The sequence below is a fragment of the Aquila chrysaetos genome, chromosome 11, assembly GCF_900496995.4.
Source record: "Aquila chrysaetos chrysaetos chromosome 11, bAquChr1.4, whole genome shotgun sequence".
NCBI classification, from domain to species: domain Eukaryota; kingdom Metazoa; phylum Chordata; class Aves; order Accipitriformes; family Accipitridae; genus Aquila; species Aquila chrysaetos.
In genome coordinates this window covers 1,544,681-1,564,535 of record NC_044014.1, presented here as the reverse complement: position 1 = coordinate 1,564,535, position 19,855 = coordinate 1,544,681, and the positions used below count along the sequence as shown (strand labels likewise).

The following is a 19,855-nucleotide window of genomic DNA, read 5'->3' as shown; positions in this document are numbered from 1 at the left end:
AACTTGATTTTTTTGTTCAGACATATATTCAGATCTTTGTTTTCAGAGGAGTTGGGTACTTCGGTATTGTTTTTTCCCCTGTATTTCTTCCCTGTACAGGGGGCTAAAAAGGCTGCGGGCAGCCCCTTGGCACGGTCACCCCATCATGGGGTCCCTGGGCAGCCAGGGAACAGACCAGACCACTACACCACATTCAAGTATTTTGGCTTGCCTCTTTTTTTTTTTTTTTTTTTTTTTTTAATTTTTTTTATTGCATGCAGATTTCCTAATAGGAAAAGAGCTTAGAGGACAGCGTGCTCTTCCACTGCCGCATGACACTGTGACACTTTGCAGTGGTTTTCGTTGCTGTTAGAAATGCACCGTAAAACTCAAGTGAAAGGTAACGAACAAACTACCAAATTATTCTGTTGGACTGAGGATATTCGAATTCATTGTCTAAACTTCTAGATCCCACAGAAATTTATCAGGTGTTAGTATAAATTACTATTATTATTATTTTTCTGGCAAACAGATTTGGTTTTCCTGAAACCTGCAAATGCTTTCACCAAATTGCTTCAACTGGCAATTTTTAAGAGGCTGATGTTCACAGAACCACGGCCGGCTTCTTAACAGCTCGGACAGACAGAGCCACCACTCGGTGCGTGCGTGGACAGAGGAATGCAGAGCAATGAGCGCTGGACCTGTGATGTCCTCACCCCCCTCCTAGACCCCAAAGCCTTCCCACGCCTGTGGGAGCTCCGGCCGGGCAGTGTCTGCTCCCGGGGGACCTGACCCTCTCCTCCATTACCCTAAATTGCAAGGATGCCTCTGTCATTTGGTAGATGCGGGACTTTAATTTGGAGATGTGGGAGGAGAAGGTGTGGAGGAAAAAAGGGAATATTAGCACTGGGGCACGCTTGTGTTTGCAGCGTGCTCTGGAGCTAATTGTGCAGCCACCCGAGTGTGCTGCCAGGCGGGCATGCAAATAGAAGGGAAAAGGTTTGTGGGATGCCTCCATTTCTGCTGCAAAACCAAATGCTAATGTCCACATAGCAGAGTTCTGCCTAAATTCACTGTGGGTTAGATTTGTTGGTAGCCCATGTAACTGGCCTTCAAACTCCTTTTGCAGAAGATGAGCTTTGGAGAGAAACATTCCCCAAAAATGTTGTCCCAGGGGCCACAGAACCCTTTCCAAGCACTGAGACCAGGAAAAAGTGATTCAAGCCCTCCTAATTCAGCCTTATATTAAGTAAATTATTTTCTGTAAGAGAGCTGAACTTGCTGAGGCAATGTTTTCTCACTCTTTTTATGTTGGTAGAGAAGCACCGTGTGCGTAAGGACCTGCTGGGAGGGTAGAGGAGGGACAGAGAAGACCCGTAGAGCACAGTAGGATGGAAATACTTACCACACCTCTTTAACCTGGACCTTTATTCCCTCTCCAGTACCTCTTATGATGACTTATACAAGTGTGGTGCAGCAGTGCCAGATCTGCACGAATGCTTCTAGGATTAGGAAAAAAAGTTCCCATGTGCTTGTCGCAAAGCACATGTCATTTTTTTAAACTGTTTTAAAAAGTATTTTATTTACGCTGTACCGTGTATTTTTTGCAGGTTTTACATAAATATTTATAAACTCCTGCATATCTTTTATATGACAGTAATTTCTCTTACGATTCTCTTTCAAGAAATTACAGCCTTCTCAGCAGACATTAGGGAAACCCTTGCTCCTCGTACCCCTTCTTCACCCTGGCCTTGTGTAGAGGAATCATTACTTTCATCCCTTCTGAGGGTGACAAAGTGCAGGTACAGCCTAATTGTCATTAGCACTAAATGATGTGTTAGGTCTCATGAATTTTGAGCACATCTTGACTTACTATTAGCATCTCAAAATCACCATGTAACGTAACCAAAGGGCTAGCCTTTGCTCGGGGAAGTGCCGGGGCTCCATGTCAAGGAGGCTGGGGGTTTGCTGCCAGGGCATCTCACCACCCGTGTCCCCGTGGGACGGGCAGAGCCTCCGTGAGATGTTCCTGAACTTCATGGAGCGGCACCCGGCTCAGATTTGTCTCCTTGCAATTAGTCCCTCACCCTCACAGGCAGGTACCTTAAATTGTTGAGCCACCTATTTACTTCACCCGATAATTGTTTTAGGAATTATTCATACTGTGTGCTTGGCAAGATTCATAGAGGTTTCCTTGGGAAACTGCGGATCTTCAGGGACTCTGCTAGTTTATATTCACAGAGCTTATTTTTCAGAAATATCCAATTTTTTAACTGTTCTTTAAAAAATGAAGCATTCTTTCCTCATCTGAGCTAGAAACACATTTCTCATGCAGAAAACATGTTTTCTTTTATATTTTGGCAACCGCACTGTAAAGCAAAACAACAACATACCAGGGCTAACAGGGCTTGGGACCACTGGCTGTCTTCTCAGCTCTTGGTGCTTTGAACCTGGGTCTGCTGCATCCATGACGAGTTCCTCCCTTGAGCAGAAAAGGCAAAACACGGTGGCCTTGTGGGTCTATACTTCTTGTACAAAGCTGACATGTGGTTAATGCAGTATGTTTCCTGTGCTGTGTCCTTATTAACTGGAGGGAGAGACAGACTTCAGGGAAGTCGTGGGTGTTTGCAGAAGCTGAAAACCTCACCCCAAAATCTGTCCAGAGCTGCTGCATGGACTTCTTGGTACATGGTGCTGTTTCCCATGATGGGTCATGTGGATTGGAAATTGGCTTGAGGATTTAAGCTTTATTATGGGTCTTGGAGATTCTTGTAAGCAAAGTACAGCAGATGCCACCAGGACCAAACATTGATGAGATGTTGAAAGTAGCCCAGGTAAGCTGGGTTGCATCTGCTGGCAGTCATGCTTTGTGGGCCTGCTCAACACTCACATTTCATTTTGACTTCAGTTATTGTGATGACATATGAGGTTTTGGGAAAAAAGCTGTCTGTCTCCAGACTGACAGCATCTCTGTGAGTGTGAAATATCACAGTTTCTTTCAAAGGAGCTTCTGACAGCTCATCCCAGCTGAGGATCTGACCGTGTGTGATGCAAATCTTTTCCACCTAACATTGATAACCAACTGGGCCAGGACTTAGCAATGAAAGGTTGGTGGTCCTCCCACCATGAACTGCTCCAGGAGCCAAAGGTGGATAAATTGCCACTGGCACAAGCAGTGTTTGTAGTACAGCCTGTGCTTCAACAAGCATTTTGTCCCAGGGCACTCCTTGCTCACTTGATGCTTTCAGATAGCTTTAAAAACATATAATGAGTTTTCAAATTGGTATTTAATTTTCTGGGAACGGGCACGCAAGTTTGCTTTGCCATTGCTGTGACCTCCTGCAGATAGGGTTCCTCATGGTGTGCCCGGGGTGGGCTGATGTCTACAGCAGTGCTCATGCCCTGAGAGTTACTTACTAATTCACTAAATTGACTTCTACTTTTTTGCAGATTACACAATTGCTACTCAAACCCAGTTATCAACATGAGGTTAAGCTTATGAGTGTATTATTAACAAAAATTATCCTCTAAATTTCCTCTGTCTCCTGTATGAACTACAATATTTGAAAGAAATATGAAAAAAAGGTAAGCAACAGAGCACACACAGCAATGGTCTAAAATTCCTCTTTCTGAGCGTGCATTTTTCAGTCTCAGCAACTTGGAGCAGGACAGGGTAGGATGTGAGATCGATCTCCCAAGCTGACATAAGCCATGATTCAAAACCTGAAATGATTTTGAGGGTAGTTGTATTAGTCCCTCCATAGCTGTTCTCTTTTTTATATTTTTCTGTCTCGTCCTTTTGTCCCTATGAAGACACAAGTGAATTATCATGGAAACGCTGTTTGTGGTCTTCATAGGCAGGAAAAGCCAGTTGAAGGCACAAAATCCTAGCAATGAATTTGATGAGATTGCTCCATAGAGTGTTCACCCAAGTGTATTTTCTAACCACAATGATAAGGATGTGGATGTGATCGATTTTTATGTCATTTGGTTTTTTAGGGCAGATACTATTCTCCAGCTTGACATGGTTTAGCCAGGAAAGAGCCAGTATGTCTGTGATCATATTCAAATATACCCAGTCTCAGATGTCATCAAAACTTCCTTTGGGAAGTTAAATAAGACATGGGGTCAAGAGTTTTGTTATGACCGATAGTTGAGTTGGATTACTTGGTCACCGAGTGAAAAATTTTTTTCACTTTACCCTTGACCAATTTCAGTATTGTTCTGTTCAGATGCTTTTTCTCTATAAATCACTCTGCCTTAGTGTAGGGTAGCTGATGCCACCAGCTGCTCTTGGGCTTTTGTTAGTATTTGAAGCTGTACCAAGAAAGTGGAGAGAAATCCTCATTAGCAACCTTTATTTTTTGTTTTGGTCACTTCCATACTAATGAAGACAATCTTAGCTACTGAGAATTAACGAAATTCTGGTGTTTACAGGTGAGCAGCCAAAGGCTGCAGTCACTGAACAGCCCCCAAAATGGTCTCCTGGGGTCAGAGCCACCATAAAGGGCCAGGTGTGGATGCTCTGCGGGTGGCAAAGAAGATCTTGAGATTCCAAACTTCCCCACCCAAATTCAAATGCTAATAAGCAAGTTGCTGTAAATTGCTTGTCAGTAGGTTTTTCTTTCCTTTTAGGCTCAGCTAGCTTTCTCTTGGCATAATTACACCTAATATACTAATGGGTAAGTCAGTGGGGATCTATGCTGGTATAATGAAAAGGGTTTAACTACCTACAACTTATCATATACATCTCTTTGATTTAGCTCACATCTCTGACTCTTTGGGATGCAAATTGTGTCTCTTTAGTCTCCTTCACATATTGATAGAGTGGAAGTGGCTGCACATGAGGGATGCTACAAAATAGGCTTAATTTAAAGAGGATACTTCATGCTTCATGTGAAGTTTCGTACGTTGTGGATGGAGAAGGTAATTTGATTCACTGACGCTTTCGTGAAACAAGGATATATGCAGGAGGGAGCCTAGCCAAAGGTACGGGGATGGGGTTGCTATCTGCACATAAAATCTATCATCCTAAGTAATACAAAACAGTATGAAAGGAGGAGGACAGAGCTGGTGCATTGCACTCCAAGACCTTTGATTTGTCACTTTCACAGGTGTTATTTTAATTTGAATGTATTTTCCTCAAGAAAATGTAGTCAGTGATCTGGGTATTGAAATAGGAACATACATTGTGAAATGTCAAAAAATGCATCACCTTTCTTTGCGAAGAACAGTCCAGGATTCTGCGACCAAGCCCGCCCGTTAAAGTCAGCCAAGAGCTGAGGCAGGGAGTACCTGATGGGCAATTTTTGTAAGTGGAGCTTTTGTCAAAACTGCAGAGCTAAGAAAAAAACATATTTTTAAGACTTCAGTTGCTGCATCTTAAGCTGATGCATCCTGTCAGATTGGATCTCTCGTGTCAAGTTACAGTCTGACTTCAGATGTCACAACCCAGCACATCAGCCACAAATCCGCCAAGCTTGGTCTTCATGTGAGAGTTGTTCAAAGAAGCAGCTTATGGGAAGAGCTTTTATTTTTGGATCCACTTCTTACAGAATGGTTCAGACCAAGTACTTCTTCTAAAAGCTTTCCTAGACGAAAATAAGTATGGTGTGTATATACCTGCACCTTGCAAGGCTGTTTCAAGACTAATGTTTGATAGCTTTTAGGTCTTGTTTGCCTCCAGTTGTCATTTTCTCCTGTGCCAACTATCAGGGGCCCAATCACTCCTGTGTCCCCTACGCAAGACCGTGTTTATGCTTGTGGGACACATTGGCTTGAAAAGATCTGCAGGTGTGAATATCAGGTTTTCTTTTTGAATAAAAGCAACTGGCCTGTCCTTTCCAGACCATATCTTCAGTGTGAGTAAACCCACCACTGTCAGTCCAGTGAGGCTGCTTTTATTGCCCAAGGACCTGTCCCAAAGCTCCTGTTGAAGCCGAGCTGTCTGCTATTTCTGTAAATAATGCACTTGGGCAAGTTTATGCCAGGGAAAAATGCTGATTTGGCAAGCAAAGTGAGCCTTACTGGCAAAGAATTTTTATGCTGCAATACACAACTGGAGGATATGTTGGCCTTGTCTCAACACAGAAATGTCTCCTCCTGACTGTACTGGAAAGTCTGTAGTGCAATTTAGGCTCAGCGGTTATCTGGGCTCTGCTTTGCAGTGATAAAGCACATCTCTCGCCTTATGTTGTGTTAGCTTTGTGATGTGCATTCACATCACACTAAATAAAAAAAATTAGCTTTAACTGTACTTGAATGACAGAGCAGGTTTGTGCTACCACTTGGATTTTGGTTCTTACAGATGCTAAAATAAAGATTCTATGCTAATTACGTATGCATATATTAGATAAGTACCCAATAATTTATCTTTTTAGTTAAAAGGTAAGTCAACTAAAAGTTAGTCTATAGTTGAACTCTTAGTGGCTACCCTGCTATTCAGTGGATATGAAGGCACAAATGGGAGAGCCAAATTCTGCATTTACACTTTCTAACAGCGATCTGTCTTACAATGAAATCCCACGCTGGTTAAAAGTCTCCTCCTCATCTTTCTGCTTCTCTTACATTATTTAATGTCCTTTCACTATCTTTGAGACTCACATGATAGGTCCCAAAATGGGCCCCGGGAGGAGGTAGAGGGTCACTGTAGAGGGCTGCAGCCACAGAGAATGCCAAAGGCTGCATATCTTGTGCAACCTGCTCCCTCACATCTGGTTGATGCAACCTGTTTCATCTCATCTGGTTGAACAAAAAAGGCTAATTTCATCCCTGGGAATCATGGGCATGGGAAAAATAGGATAGCGGTTACGTAGGATGCATTTTCAGAGCACTGCTGACTGTAGGTCTCTGCTGTCCCACTTCTGTCACCAAGGATCAGACCCTTCCAGAGGTGAAAATGTCTTTAAAAAACTCTTTCTCTTTACACTTTATACTTGTGACTGTCCCCAGTGACAAGTCCGTAATGTGTTCCCATTATGTCGTCAGGCCAAAGATCAGAGCCTGTATGGGTAACGGAAAAGTATGTCCTCTTTGTCAAGCACCAGCATCTGCCCTAATAGCAAATACAATGTTGGTTGAAAGTAACACTTTTTACAACCTATTTCCTGCACAGTTAATTAACCTCCAAAACCAGAGGCTTAAGTAGTTCGCTAGGCAGAAGTAGTCTTTTAGGATTATGATTTAATTAACTTGACTAAAGGGAGGTGGTTGGCAGAGCAAGGTGTTTGCATAGGCATTGTCTGACCAGCTCTGGGCATGTGGAGTTTAACAAGAGTAAATAATTGTATTTGGCATCTGCTTAGTATTGCACTTCATCTGCTGTTTCTCCAGACCCGCTTCTAAGAATTAAAATCATCACGTTATGTTTTACAATATTTTTTATGTATTATTGATGGCACCTTATAAAATTAAATTGCATCACATTCATAGTAATCCAATTGAAAATTTTCAATCTATTAACGTTTTATTGCTGGAAGGGACAGTAGCTGGTTCTTTGAGCTACACGATATATCCCAAAGGGCACAAGAACTTGCTGAAAATATGGAAAATTTAGCTTTCAATAAATGTATTAAATTGTTACAACTTGTTCATGATAGTGGTTCTCTTGCACTATAATGTTATTTTCTTTAACGTTTTGGAGACAGTGGTGCCTCTTGTGGTTTTCGCTGTGTGCTGCAGAGATACCACAATACAACAAGAAGACAACATTTATTTAAGCCTCTTAATATTTCTCAATCAGCAGCGTGGGATGTTTTCTTGAGAGAAAGACCTATTCTTACACTGTATCTCTATGTTAAAATATCCACAGGATAGGGAGCCTTAATCTTCTTGAAGCTTGTTAGGAGCCCTTCCTAGCCAAATGCAAAAACCGCATCCTTTTTACCACGAGCGCTGCTTCTGATGATAAATTCCCCGCTTGTTTTTAGAGATTTGCCAGGCATAAATTACTCATGCTGTTTTCCCTTAACATTCAATTGAGATACAGTGGTAGGGGTGCAGACTGATGCTGCTGTTTAAGGAACATGTTCTCACGGTTGCTTTCTCCACTCTCCTTGCAGGAATAAAACACTTCCCAACCCTCTGCTTTTCCGGAATGATGACCCCCAAATCTCCTACTGACACCCCGGCTGAGAGCCAGCGGGAAGCTGGATGTGGGCTGCTGGCTGAGTGAACTACTTCTGCCTGGTGAGAGATGTTTCTTAAGTGCGGTGAGGAGTCCATGTAGCAAAAAACCTGCTCTCAGATAGGAAAAAGGGCTGTTTAATTGAGAAGTGAGACTCAAACCCAAGTTTATTGCCGATGTAGCTGCTTGCTTAGCTAGCGACATTACTACTACTCACAAACGTGATAAACAAAAATCAAAACTCTTTGTTTTGAGCTAAATGGGAATTTTTAAGTTAAAATGAGAAAAATAAATTTAAAATTAAGTAAATTCAGTTAAAACGGGAGTTTTCTTATCCAAAACTAGTGGAAAGCCACTGCAGAACTTTAATGTCACTAAGAGGAGAATGGATTAATATTAAAGCGATGCTGTTACACGTACGAAATACAGCTAAATAAATATATATTTATACCAATATAAATAAGAAAGTACTTGTGGAAGGGCAATGTATGAACAAAATGGAACACATCAGAGAAGTGGATGGTGCATTGTGGGTCAGCACTGCACACATCTTTCATCATCTTCTGTCTGTCACAAGCTTTTTTGATTTCTGAACGAGTCAGAAGTTGAGCTGTACAGCATAAAACCTAAACTGTGGGATAAAATAGCCAGTGACCTTGTATGACAAATATCTGTGTTATTCCTTTTGCTAGAACAAGTGCATCTTTAAAACTGTCAGGCAAATGGGGAAAGCTGCCGTTGCATAGATGTTTTTAAGCAGTTTTTAAGACCATATTTCAGACTGTTTTCTCTCTGAGTTTGCATTATAAAACACTGATGATCTCAAAGTACCCATTTCTGCTACTTCGAAGCATTGGTTGTTCCTCTTTCAGGACTGCAGTTATCTTGCTTAAGCGAAAATTTAGATGTGCAATGGAAGCAGGGAGTTTCACATCTTTAATAAATAAAATCATTTCTCGGCTAACTGCGGGCATGCCAAGCATTGATTTAGAGGGTGATTTCTATTCACTCTGTTTTTTACTCTTCTTCCCAAGCAAACAAAGCAACAGTGAGCCCCAGAGTAAAAATGCTGTGAGGAAGCAGAAATAAAGACTACTCACTTGAACTCAGCCTAAAGTTAAGCTTCAAAAGGCCTAGAGAAAAGTATAGATTACAAAAGAATCCCACTAGATTTTTGTATTCAAAGGAGAAAGTATTCCCCTTCTGGTGCCTGAAATCCAGTCTGCAATGTTGAATGAGTGCCTGAAAGTTTTCAGATGAAATCATCCTCAGGTCTCTGCAGTAGTGGTTTTAGTCCTGGCCTCCAATTTGAGGGAAGGGCAGCTTTCTTCGGTGAAGTTTCCTCACTCAAGTAAAGATCAAATACTTACAATTTATGACATTGCCCAAGTATGAAAATGTGATTCCTTTTCTTCTTTTTTTTTTTTTTTCTTTTCAGAAAGAAGCAAACCCAATTTGCTTGGCTTTCTGCTTTTTTCTTCCGGGCTGCTGACTGTGCCCATGAGTGCTCAGCAGAGATTTCCCTCGCAGAAGAGGACTTTTAGCTGGAGGGAGCCTATTCTGCACAGCTGCAGCCCCACACCCCACAGGCAACTGGTCCCAGGCCATTTTCTTCTTGTCCCTTGCTGCAAGAGGGTTTGTGCTGCTGTGTTTCTGCACACAGCGTGGCCCTGGGCTTCCCTGGAGCAACCCTAATGCAAATAATAACGAGGTACTTGGGCCGAGAGGAGCTGTGATACAGCTCTGCATCGCTGAGTTTCCATAGATAATATATTCCCACAAGGATCCTTGAATAGCAGAATAAATTACAGCAGCCTTGAAACTGTTGTAATTCATGCTCAAGCTGGCAGAGAGTACCCATTAGACCTGGGAACAGTGAGTATCCCCAGCGGTCTCTGCCAAGGAGAGCCCGACATCAGGACGTGTTCAGCAGACGCTCTCTGCTTTTCAGCTCTGTGTGAATGTAGAAAAGAAGATATAAGCCTTTCTGGTTTGGCTTTTTTCCCCCTTTGTATGTAGGTGCTTCATGTTTTTTTTTTCTGGTGCAATTGCGCTGGTTTAATTGAAGGCAACACGTAGCCCTTCTGCTGGTGCAAGTGTGTAGAAAGGTGAGAACCCACTCAGGTTTTTGTTCTCAAGTTTGCAGGCTTAACAATAAAGTGCAGGGAGGGGGCTGTTCCATTTATTCTGTAGGAATGAATCTTTGAAAATCTCTCACTAGAGAGAGATCAGAGTGAAAAAGGTAAGAAGAAAAGGTAAAAGCAAAAGTAAGAAGGGGCCACGTGTAGAAGACCATCGACTTTTACTTTGGTTAGTAATTTTAGAGACAAATAGAATGAGATATTACTTCAAGCAACCTTCACTCACAAATCATTAAATAAGTAATTCTATTATAAAATTCTCACTTCCTGTTTATGTGATGAAAAGTCCTCTGTATGTCTTTAGAAAGTCTAATGTTCATGTTTAAGAACGCAAGAAAAATCTCTTAATATCAAAGAAAATGAGTGTATCGGTTCCTTCTTCATGTCCCCACAAAAATTCCTGTCAACTTCTGGCTTAATTTTTCCAAAATTCAAACTGCTTGATGTTGTTATCAAAATGGATTCTGAAAAAACACAAGTGTTTTAGGTGTTACTCACGTACAAGTTTCTTCTAAAGATCTGATTACAGTAATGACGTGCTTTAAATCTAGTAGAATTCATCACATTTGCAGCAAGAGACTTTGCTTTCCATCCAAGATGGCTCCAGAGCACTTTAACCACCAGTGTGGAAAGGTTTACAGAAATGAGTGACTTTCTTCACTTTGTCATAAAATTATAAAGTTTTGAAAACAAATTCAGAAAAGCTGTTGTGAACCAAAATGCTGCTGCAACATGAATGAGAACTAACAAAACCCTTTAGTTTATAGTTTTAATATTTAATTTATATAATTTACATGCTGGCATCAGACTTTCGGAGTGCTCACTCCCTCCGGCAGCAAGAGTGGGGTGATCTGGGAGCGGTGGTGGGATCTCCATCACGGCAGGGGGATGAGTTGGGCAGGAGCCTGGTGGAAATCCTGTCGGGCCAGTGGGTCCTGCCCGTGGGCCAGGTCCCTCCGGCTGTTTTCCCGTACCCGCATCTGCAGCTCTCTGCTGTCCTCCACCACTGTTCTGGCACGGGCTTTAGGAAGAACATCTGCAACCAACAAATCTTTCCTGGGTTTGTAGTCCAATTTGCCAATGACATAAAGATTCTCTCTTCAGCAAGAAATATATTTATAAAGTTTGAAAGGATTAGGTAGGCATCTTTTAGCAATTCAATAAGTATTTTATGATCAATTTTAGCTAACACCAGCATTTCTGCAGGCAATTGGTCTCTGGTTTTGACAGGACTTTTGCTGGATTTCACTGATGTGAATGGGAGCTGAAGGGTCTCACCACCTGACGGGGATTAGATTGCTGAAAACAGCAATCAATTTCTGAAAACTACAACTTCTGATAAAATTCCCAAAGCATAAACAGCAATATTCAGCTGGTATAAATCAGGGAAGTTCCACTAGGTTTAGTAAAGCCAGCTTACATCACTGGAAGGTGTCATCTTTTTTTCAGACGCTTTTGAGAAAACAGCAAAAGCTGTCGTGCATATGTTTCTGAGCCTTTTGAATTACCAGCAAAACAGGCCAACCATGAAGAAAAATGCAAAATTATCCTGAAAGTCTCTCTAATTCATTCTGGTTGAAAACTAGCTTTTATCAACATTGTAATTAAACACATTTCCAAACTCCCATCTAATTTAAATAGGATTCAGGTCTTACAGTTCAGGGGTGCCTGTGAAGATTCCTCATGTCGGCTTTTTTTTTTTTTTTTTTTTTTTAAATAAATCACTGCTTGGTTGTATTTTAAGGTGTAGCTCTTGCTCCCTATAGTCTATAAGATGATGCTAATGTTTAACTTCAGTGGGAACTGGCAGTGGTTGCTCACTCCTAAAGCTTCAGCCACTCATAGCTCAAAGTTTGGGACTGTAGTATGCAGAAATAAAATTTAATCGGTGAATTAAAACCAAATGGAGCAGTTTTAGTGACATAAAGAGAAATATACATTACTACATCAGTGCCTGTGGTATTGCCTCCTTAACCTATGGGTAAACCACTGCGTGGAGTGTGTATACTTTCTCTTCTGGAGATTCCTGAGTCGGTCCCCGGTGTTTTGGTTGCGATGGCAGCCGTTGCCAACGACTACAGGGAATTTTTCATCTGAGTCAGGTATGAGATACCTAACACTGTATCACATGGGAGCAGATATGTACTGGCCTGGGCATTTGTAGCTGGATAAAGATGGACTTTTAAAATGTTCTGCCTTTTATTTCCCTACAAATATTTCATATTTCAGGCAGTATCAAAGATGTTCTTTTGGCTTTTGAATTTTTTTTGGCTTTTTGGATATTTGAATAGTGTGAGTGTGTGTGTGTGTTGCATTGGTAGTTCAGTTTCCCCTCTGAAGAAACAGTGTTTCAGCAACACGCACGTACTGAAAAACTTAACTATTCCTTTTGTAGCTGTCAGAGTCTGCATGGTACACGGTGTCCAAACCAAAGAGCTTATTTCATTTATGGAAGGCTCTTTAGGAAGTAATTCTGATGGGTTATTCAACAAAGTACTTTTTGTTACTGTAGGTGATGTTTCCTCCTTTGCACAGTGAGTCTTTATGAAAAGCAAAATACACGAACTGCTCAAGGTATAGTTTCTTTTAAGAAAAAAATAAAACAACAGCAACAAGAAAAAGTAAAAACAAGAAGGTTATATTGCAGCAGAAGAAACAGACACTGTTAGCTCATCTTAAGCATTTTTGTTCATGAGATAAAACACAGTTCAACTTTTAAATCAAGTCAGCTCATACAATTTCATGGTGGCCAAATAGGAGAGTCTTTCCTACAGTGCGGAGGATTAAGAGTGGGTAAATGGCAGTCTGTCCCCTTCCAGAAAAAAAGAGAAAAAATAAAGTGGATTGTTTTTCCAGTAAGGGCCAGATCTGTGGTTTTGTTTTGCTCTTCCTATTTTTTCCCTGAGGGAAATAGCAGATGGTTGGAAAAGGCAAGAGGAGGTTTGGCTCAGGTTTGAGTGCTCTTTCTGGTTGGCGAGTTTGGCAGGGTCCTTGGTCGTGTGCTTTGTCTGGGAAGACTCTTAAGAAATTCATTACTTCGGGAGGGGGGAAAAAAGCCTGTTTACCTCCACGGCACAGCTTGTACCCTTGTGAGGAACGGCACTGATTTATGAGCACTGCTGTGCTGCAGAGGCAGGAGGAGTGAGGCATGTCAGGACCAGGGAGCTGATGTTTCCCTTGCTCCTTAAATACCCTCTGGTTTTGCATTTGGATTGTTTTCTGTCAGAAACCAAAGAATAAGTAATTCTTGCAATGACAAGTTCAATAAATGTAAAACACCAGCTTCCTTTCCAGCCTTGAACAGATACTTAGAGACTAACTTCAGTCAAGCCAGAGTGGGAAAGCATCTTTTCAAAGACACAGACAATATTAAAGTATATTTTCTGAATGACAAAGTTTTTATGATAGCTGCAATTACTGTTCAACCTAAGGGCTAGTTTGAATTTAACTCCTGGTTTTGATACACAGAAGTACAATGCTTTGTGTGATGAGATGTAAAGAATCCTGATTTCTACCTCCTGGTTTTCTGGCTTGTTTCTTGGCTGGCAGGGGTATTCAACTGCGTTTCCCAGCCTGGGGGACAACACCTCTGCCCGCTTCCCTACCACTACGTTTGGCAGATGAGATGTTGTGTTCACCTCGCTCCTGCTACCAGTGCAATAATCTCCCAGAAATAGCTGATTTGATTTTGGGGGGAATTTTAGTGCTTCCTCCTACCACTACGAATGCAGGCTCTGGGTTCAGTGGCAGCTCAGGCTTCTCCTCGGTTCATCCCCCTCTGCTCCTGGCTGGTGTCCCAGCTCAGCCCCACGAGCCCCAGGCTTGTTTTCTTGGTTCATTATCTCTAACATTCAGATTCCCATCAGTTAAAAGCTCATGAAGTATCTCTTTTGAAACTTTAACCTGAATGTGTTCATATTACCATACCGACAGCTTAACCATCCCTTGATAACATAAAGGTGTGAATGCTGATGTTGCTTCTTAACAGGTGCTACGCGGGGTTCACCCTGATGTTGGGCATGACAGCACAGCTTGGCCAGTGATGCTGGAGGCAGCAGAGGAGCTCGTTAATGAGCTTGCGCTAATGGTGGCAGGGAAGGAGACGTCTGCCTTCCAGGCACAAGGGAAACCAACTGCTCTTAGATTAACGCAAGCGTTTTTCTCTTAGCGTGGTTTCAAAGACATCTTGGATTTCCTCAGGTAATGTCTTTGGAGTTGGTTCTCTGATTGTGTGTCATTTTAATGTCTTCAGTGAATAATATTTTTTCTTCCCTCTTAAACAAAATTATTTCAGATACTAAGATACTCTTGGTATTCAGGAGAAAACAGCTTGTCTGTACAGTAGATAAGAATGTGTCTTCCTCTGTTGCCTCAAATTCCCTTACACATTAAGAAAAGGGATCAGAAAAGGATGCTTTAAGAATATTTCCTGAAAACCCTGGTTATAAGGGTGAACACTGTTTGTACCACATTCTTTTGTTTTTAGTAAGAATGGAAAATGGTTCACAGATCACAAAATAGCATAACTGGGTTGTGAGACTAGACATTAAAGCCAGAGTCATGCAGAGACCTACAGACACATTTAATTTACATATCTAAGTAATTTCTCTTTCTAGAGCTATTTTTTAAAGAGAGAAAACTGTTACGACACATGACAACAGCATGGCTCGAGGTACAGAGTGCCAACAGCCCACCCAAACCGTTGTGATGCTCTCAGTGGCTGCTGGTACAAAAGGTTGGCGAAAATCTTTCAGCACTGTGTTTTGCTGGTAATACATGCTCTGTTTATGCAGCCGTATCTAGGATTTGTTAAACTTCGTGATAATGCTTCTTTAATTTTATTTTTCTGGACAGGCAGAATTTGTTCTCATGTTTTATGGAAACATTTTTACCACTTCAGTGTTGTTATGTATTAAGATCAGTTATGTATTTTGATCCATGTGTGGTGCCTGTAATTAATTCTGCTGCAGAATTTGTGCTGTTTATCCAATAAGCAGTTTAAATTTGAGGGCTGTGGATGTGGGCCTCAGTAGTAGCAATGATTTAATTTCCTATTCCGATATGAGGTCTTGATCCAGTGCAACAGAAGTACTTGTTATTGTGATTAAAACAGGGAAAAATAGTGGGAAGAAAGGATACTAGATCATAATGCTCTGACCGTTTTCCTGCTGGTCTGAAGTAAGAACATTCCTAAGCAAGAGCCCTGCAGGTCTGCCTGACAAAATGAAGTATCTGTGGTCATTCCAGCTTTTGAATGTGCTCCCGATTTTGACTGTATTGTCACCCACTTTTGTACATCACCCTATTCATTCCTTCCTTTTTAAGTGTATTTGTTACTATGGAGACAGGAAAATAGTTCATGAGAGGGGAACTTCACAGCGTGGATGGGTCATAGCAACAAATTGGTTTATAGAGTGGTTGGAAAATTATATATTGGCTAGTGGATAAACAGGTATTTTACGTAAGAGTTATATATTTGCAATATAATAGGATGCCTGTTTCGTTTCTTCTTTCGCAGATTTATTAGTGACTGAAGAAGAGAGAAACAAGCAGCCTTAACTGAAGATGTTAAAGGATAACAGCATTAGAAATAGTCCTTCCAAATATTGCACTTTTTACAGAAAGTAATATTTTATGGTTCTGTGAGATTTTATTGATATCAGTTGTGTTTATTGTAATCCTTGTAATACATTCATTTACTGGTGTATGTGCTTGGAGAAAGAGAAATGTCCCTGAAATTGGAATAGTTTCATGCAAGATAAAAAATGAACACAAATAAAATGGTCCTTATCAGAATACAGAGAATCAGACAGAGGAGCATGAGGGATCTCATCAGAACCCAAATCTGCGTTTTGATTTCTGAGTCTGCTTTGGTCACAGGGTTTCTGTCCATGAAAGTGATAATGCAAGGGATCAGGCTCACAGAGTCAGGCACACATTCATGTGCCATTATTAAACTGAATTCAAATTTTAATTACAGGGGCTAAAAGGAGGTATGATTATATTAAAAAAAAAAAAGTTCTACATCTTTTAGCTCAAAGAAAATGTGTTTACTCAAACCCAGCCTTTTTTATTTCCTGTTGTTCCATAACTCAAAACTGCTTACTGTGTTTTATTCTTTGTCTTCTGCACTGATAGGATTATCAATGTTATGTCGGTTTGATGATGGATAAAGAGGAGCAAGACTGAGGTGATGTGTTTTGAATTGTTCTATATTTTAGTAGTATTGATCTTGGGGTATGTGATGGCTGTACTCCATTTGACCTTTCCTTGTCAGGTTATTTTTAGGACAGGTTGTTTATAGAATTGCTAAGGAAAAGCTAACCTGAGATAAGCATTTTAGAATGTTTGATGTTTTGCAGATGTTAGCTCTTCAGTGTGAACTCTGAATTCCTAACAGTAAAAGTTTTCTGGACAATCTCCAAATACTGGACTTTCAGTTTCAGCATAGCAGGTCTGTATGTTTGCCGTGTGAGCTGTGTGTGTAACAGCAAGTCACACATGAGAAAATCATCTGCTCCAGCACTGGACATCACTCGAATTCCCAGCACCCTCCCTGGCACAGCTTTGGCTTGTACCAACCGATGCCTTCCCACGCTACGTCCCATGGGTTTCAGTCCCAAATAATGCCGAGGTTCAGGAGACAGCACACACCTGGGGCTGTTAATAAACGCAGTAGGGGTGAGAACAACCTATTTTGGAAGAGAACGGGGAGGACAGCCAGGTGTGTATGAGCTGTGTCACTTGCCAGAAAGCTCAAACAGGAGACCATGGCCTGTTTAGTTACTAGTATAGCCATAGCTTTATAGCTTGCTTCTTGTGTTGTGAACATATTTATGAATAAATATTTTATAACACATTATTGTAATTAACAACACTCTGTTTTTGTCTAGTATCACTGTGAGACCGGGACTGTAATGAGGATGCTACCAACAGGCACTGACGCTATGATACACTCATTTTTCTTCCACCCTGAATAGGACCTCACAGCCCTGAGCTTTCCACAGCCTTGGATGGGGATAGAATCATAGAATGGTTTGGGTTGGAAATGACCACAAAATCATCTAGTTCCCCTCCCGCCCTCCACCATGGGCAGGGACACCTTACACTAGACCAGGTTATATCAGAGTTTTCTGGCTTTCCCTGTTCTTTCTTCTCTGATAACTCAGGGCAAAGTGGTGGAAAAAATACATTTTTTTTTCTACAAAGACAAGCATTTTTCTTGCATCCTCAGAGCATTTCTAGGGCTATTTCTGGGCAGGAGCCCTGCAGCATGGGTTGCAGCTGCCACCCCAGGAAGGGACAGACGAGTTGCACACAAATAGGCAAACAAATCCTCAAAAGCAGGAGTAGGTCATGATGAGCCCCACAAATTCTTGCAGGGAAGCCTCTAAGTGGCACTGGCTGTTTGGCAGGCTCATGTTGTGAAGTGTTAGAAAGGAAAACACCTAAAATAGTGACCACTTGTAAAAATATTGGCCTGAAGGCACATTATGTCATGCATGAGGAGAATACTTGATCTCAAACATATATACTGTTTTGATTTGTGCAGAGGAGACCCCCAGAAGGCATGGTTTGCAATGACAAATATCAAGAGCAAGGGAAAATATCAGCATTAACTCTACATAAGATCTGGGGGTTTTCTTGCAGTGGGAAGATGAGTGCTTGTGAGCAGTGATGTTGTGAGATGGAGGTGAAATTGCCTGGAAGGAACTCATGTGAAGTATTCAGAAAGTTGGCTTTTTCTGCTGGTAACCAGGGTGATTAGAGAGCTTCATGTGCTGGTGGATGGAGCTCCAGATGAAGTGAGCAGTGACTAAGCTAGCCAGCACTTTGGTGCAAAGCATGGTGAACCATGTTGCTCCTCTGACCGTAAAGGCTTGATGCTGTTGGTGGTGAGTCTTCTGCAGCTTCTTGATGGATCAAGTCTCCATTAAATTTAATGAGAATTTGCCATCAAAAGCCTTTTTCTAGTTTTGCAAATCCCACCCCAACTCGCTGTGAAAACTTCAGCACATCTGATGGGCTCTGGGGACTGGCAAAGGTCAGGGTGCTGCAGGGGGTTTAGTTGAGGTTCACCTCAACTCTGGACAGACTTCTTTAATTTGACACAGCATAATATACAGGATTTCTAATTATGGGGCCAATCTTGCTTCTTGTACGGTGAAGGGTATCAAACGATGCCTTTACACTGAACTCTGTCCTACGTGGTGGTGTTTTGGTTTTTTTTTTGGCTGCAATCTCGTTTCTTTGCATCAATTTAAAATCAGTAAAGAAAGGGGTGTTTTTCTTACTTTATTCTTTATTTTGTAACAATACTTCAATTGAGAAAACTGAGCTCTGCTTCCCCGGTGTGTAATTATGTGACCACATATTATGTGCTCTTGAGAGTCCTTCCCTCCTTTGGAAGCAGTGAGAAAAGGCTGGAAGTGATAAAACCTGGAATTGTTTATGTATGTGTGTTACTGGGGTGGGGTACGGAGTGCTGGAGCCTGCGCGTGGCTATGCCCCAGCTCCCACACTGAGCACACGGGATGGATGCTGATGGTCTAAATCTCCAAGGGAAGGAACAAAACATCAGAGACAATTTTGGTTCTGGCATATTTGGGTTTTCATGGGTTCTTGTTTCCCGGAGGCCTGGTAAATGGGGTCATGCACTTGGTTTCTTTTTTCTGTGAAAATTCCTTTTTCTGTGGCCAGAAAAGACTGATTCATACAAAAATTTCTGCATATAAATCTGAAAATCCTTTTCTCTGCAGGTTAAGGTGCTACAAATCTGTGCAAAGATCTAGACACTGAGAGTCTAGCTATGTTCTTCATCCCTGCATTGATCTATTTTGTCTTTCAGAAAGATGATCGATCACACCAGAAAATCACAAGGTGGATTTGAGAGGGAAGAAGCTGGCGGTCTCAGACTAGAGTGATATTGCAAGAATCAGTTTGACTCTGTGGTGCTTCATGTGAGGCATTATGAAAGAACTGCAATTACATTGGAAAAATGATGAATTTGAATTTTTCTGGCACAGTCCTGACTCCTTCAAGAAAGCAGGAGCCCTAAGGAAGAAGGGTACAAAGCAATCTGCCTGCTTAAGAGGCTGGACACAGCTTGTTGGCTTGCAAAGGTGTGCAGCTCCTCGCGCACCCCAAAAAAACAGCAAGGGCTTTCTAAATCTTTCCTTGCAGAGACACTGACTTAGCCCAGGGCTGTTCCCTGCTGTTCAGTTGATTGAGGAAAACAGCAAGTATTTACAAACAAAAGCTACAAGGGCATTATCCGGGGGCTATTAAAATGTGTGTATTTCTAATATGCTGCAGACTGTAGATTTCTTGTGATTTCTTGTTTTCTAATGAATGCTTGTAGCCCAAAGCAGCAGTAAAAAAATTACGTGACCTATTCTTTGACCATGAGCCATTTCTGTGTAATAAACCCGATCCAACATTAAAAATGTTGTGAGCCTTTCATAGGGCACACGTGTCTCTGGCTGTGCCAGCGGTGCAGGGGGCAGGGGGGACAGGGCTCCACGGTGTCCTGTCGGCTGCTCAGCTTTGCTGTGCAGAGGATACGCTCCGAGGAGGTCAGGAACGGCCGGGAAGCGTGCCTGTGGGGCTG

The 19,855-nt window shown here is 41.7% G+C and overlaps 2 long non-coding RNA genes across 2 annotated transcripts in view; both read left to right on the top strand.

The window, feature by feature from the left end:
• The window catches only part of LOC115348617, a 148,099-nt gene extending 139,938 nt beyond the window's left edge, over window positions 1–8,161 (top strand). The window contains exon 6 of the long non-coding RNA XR_003925874.2: window positions 8,040–8,161. This is a non-coding gene — a long non-coding RNA (uncharacterized LOC115348617). The remainder of the gene's footprint in view (window positions 1–8,039) is intronic.
• A 1,947-nt stretch (window positions 8,162–10,108) lies between these two features.
• Window positions 10,109–19,635, top strand: LOC115348618. Its single transcript, XR_003925875.2, has 3 exons — window positions 10,109–10,212; window positions 14,234–14,445; window positions 19,094–19,635. It is a non-coding gene; the product is annotated as an uncharacterized LOC115348618 (long non-coding RNA).
• The last annotated feature ends 220 nt before the right edge of the window (window positions 19,636–19,855 follow it).